At 44.5% G+C, this 3,428-nt stretch overlaps 1 protein-coding gene across 1 annotated transcript in view; it reads right to left on the bottom strand.

Moving 5' to 3' along the window:
* The window catches only part of ccr6a (chemokine (C-C motif) receptor 6a), a 9,127-nt gene extending 6,158 nt beyond the window's left edge, over positions 1-2,969 (bottom strand). The window contains 1 exon segment of the mRNA XM_087170420.1: positions 2,901-2,969. The gene's annotated coding sequence lies outside the window, so the exon portion shown is untranslated.
* Between the last annotated feature and the right edge of the window lie 459 nt (positions 2,970-3,428).

Raw genomic sequence — 3,428 nt, 5'->3', positions numbered from 1 at the left:
GGAGTCTAGACCAGTGGTTCCCAACCTGAGGGCCGGGCCCCACCTGAGGACCGGGCTCTACCTGAGGGCCGGGCCCCACCTGAGGGCCGGACTCTACCTGAGGGCCGGGCTCTACCTGAGGACCGGGCTCTACCTGAGGGCCGGGCTCTACCTGAGGGCCGGGCCCCACCTTAGGACCGGACTCTACCTGAGGACCGGGCCCCACCTGAGGACCGGGCTCTACCTGAGGACCGGGCCCCACCTGAGGACCGGGCTCTACCTGAGGACCGGGCTCTACCTGAGGCCGACAAATCATTTACAAACAGTTCAATTATGATGAAAAATAAAAACATTAACGATGTTTCTAAATGTCTTAAAATAAAATAATCTTTAAAAACATGAAAACGACCTCGTATACGACAAAACTGAGCTTCAAGTCCGTCCTGAACGCTCCATCGTCATCAGTCAGTACAAACTGCTCTGAGAACAGATCTGTCTGAGATTTTCAGGTTGGTGAAGGTCTGATCTAAACATAACGTTGTTTCATTAAATCCTCCCACTGTGGAAAAACCTAAAGATTATTTTCTCTATTTAACAAACGTCTAAAATGTCATTAAACTATAAAGTGAGGTGAGAATATAATTTATTCGGATCTCTTCATCAGTTCATTATTATTTAACCCTCTGAGGACATTTTCACTTCCACCTTTTAAAAGTTTCTGACATAAAATAATAGCAGAGAGTTTAATATCACGATGTCCGAACAGTCTCATCTCTGTCACCAGGTCACTGACTGTCTGAACTGATCATCGGCCCAAACGCTGAAAACTTGACGCCTGGTTTTTGAAACTCCTCGAATGTCTTGTGAAAACAAACCTTGACTGACGTGAGTTCACTAACATCTATGTTCATAATCACAAAGCAGGATGATAAAAGCCTAAAATGAAAGTTTTGATATCACTGGGTGGTGGAGTCGTCTGTCGCTCGACTGTCACCTCCTCCACCTGAGCAGCTCCTCCACCTGAGCACCTCCTCCACCTGAGCAGCTCCTCCACCTGAGCACCTCCTCCACCTGAGCAGCTCCTCCACCTGAGCAGCTCCTCCACCTGAGCAGCTCCTCCACTGCAGCACAACGTCCTGTAGCTCCATGCTAACAGAATGACCACATCTCCTGTGCAGCACGACACATTTACTGAGCCATAAATCACTGAAAATACATTAAAACTAATCTGTTCTTCTTTGATCATTTATATGAAAAGTGTTGGAGTGAAGGAAAAATACTTTGAGGGCTGCACGCGCTGAACACCCTGCACGCGCTGCGCGCGCTGCACGCGCTGCACCGCGGCCAGTTTATAACTGTAAAAACAGGCAGCGTCAGCTGTTTGTTTTAGTGCTGCACTGATTCATCAGGCTGATTAAAAAGCTCACGAGGCCAATGAAACACAAAGTGTATGTAGACGCCACAGACGGAGACTCTGCTCAGGGAGACTGGGAACATTAATGAGAAGAAAAGGCTCATGGGAAATACTGAGGAACTGTTTCCTGCTTTACAACCTGCAGCTCATCCACTGGGACTGGAGCTGAAACAGAGATGCTGCTGCACAGATCTGATATTGTTTATTTCAGTTTTCATTTATATAACAAGTTCGTTTACAAGTTTACCTGTGGACATCTCTAACATTGTTTCATTTAGAATAAGAGCAGTGCAGACAGAGAGCACATCTGTCTGCAGACAGAGAGCACATCTGTCTGCAGACAACATGTGTCATGTGTTGGCGTTGTCTGAGCAGATCTGAATGAATTTCCCCTTGAGGACAATAAACTGCAACTTCATTTACATTCAGCAGTTTTGTGTTTTCATTGTTATTAAATTCTTGTATTTTATCAGATTAAAAGAAAAAAACAAAAGATATCAGCTTCATATATCGTCAGTCCTGCTCTCTGAACATCTGTCTATCATTCATCTATATATCATTCAACAAAACTATATACAACAGAGGAACCAGAGTCCTGCATCACTTCCTGTTTAATGTCAGGAACAGTACCACACCACAGTCTGCACACGTATATACAAAGGAGTTTATTTTTATATATATATATATATATATATATACACATATATATATATATATATATATATATATATATATACACACATACAGTATATATATATATATATATATATACACACATACAGTATATATATATATATATATATATATACACACATACAGTATATATATATATATATATGTATCAAGGAGATGTGAGAAGGTGGCGAGTCGACAGATTCTAACCACCATATTTCTATGCAGTGTTATCAGAGACCTTCACAGAAACTTTCTCTCTGCCGTTCGCTCTGTGGTTGAAGAGATTCATCCTCCAGCTGTTGGAGATAAATTTCGTGTCACATCTGTATGAATTCTTGACGTTTTTCCTGGAGCTGGAGGAGACGAGGTCAGAGACGGGGTCAATGTTCTGACCTGTTGGTCTCCTTCACCTGGTGGTCAAAGGTCACATGACCAACGTCAAACTGTAGAGCTGATTTTCTTGTCTTGATTTTGCTGTTGTTATGTGACGTGAACACACTTCCTGTTGATTTTCAGGATTAAGTGCGAGAAAAGCAACACCCAGACCTCCACAGTCTGCACCACCACAAACAGAGACCTGAACATGTTCCAGGTCAGACCTGGTCCACTGAGAAACGACGTAATCCGTAACATGACCTGGACTTCACCGCTCAGGACAAATCCACTGACTCTACATCAGTCACAGCAGCTCTCACACAGGAAATATCCCTTCAAATTAAAAGTTAGAGTAAGAAGCAGAAGTGGAGACAGAGGTCTCACTGCAGGAGGGAACATTCAGCAAAAAGAACAGAAGGAAGAGAAAAGAGAGAAAGAAGAGAAAGAAGAGACTCACCGGATCGCTGCTGGTTGCTCTGTCACTCACACAGGTAATGGTGAAGAGAGAGAGTGAGAGGGGAGGGGAGACAGAGAGAGTGAGAGAGAGAGAGAGAGAGAGGAGGGGAGACAGAGAGAGTGAGAGAGAGAGAGAGAGAGAGGGAGAGAGAGGGAGGGGAGAGAGGAGAAAACAGTCGAAACTGATTCTGGACTTCCTTTTTCTCTCTCTCTGTCTCTCTCTCTCTGTCTCTCTCTGTCTCTCTCTCTCTCTGTCTCTCTCTCTCTGTCTCTCTCTGTCTCTCTCTCTGTCTCTCTCTCTGTCTCTCTCTCTCTCTGTCTCTCTCTCTCTGTCTCTCTGTCTCTCTCTCTCTGTCTCTCTGTCTCTGTCTCTCTCTCTCTGTCTCTCTGTCTCTCTCTCTCTGTCTCTCTGTCTCTCTCTCTCTCTCTGTCTCTCTGTCTCTCTCTCTCTCTCTCTCTCTCTCTCTCTCTCTCTCTCTCTCTCTCTCTCTCTCTCTCTCTCTCTGTCTCTCTGTCTCTCTCTCTGTCT

This window comes from Seriola lalandi, unplaced genomic scaffold (genome assembly GCF_002814215.2).
Source record: "Seriola lalandi dorsalis isolate HSWRI2012SDOR001 ecotype SW California unplaced genomic scaffold, Sedor1 jcf7180002054947, whole genome shotgun sequence".
Classification (NCBI taxonomy): Eukaryota; Metazoa; Chordata; class Actinopteri; order Carangiformes; family Carangidae; genus Seriola; species Seriola lalandi.
Note: the sequence above shows the minus strand (reverse complement) of the source record. Positions and strands in the feature narration are given on the sequence as shown.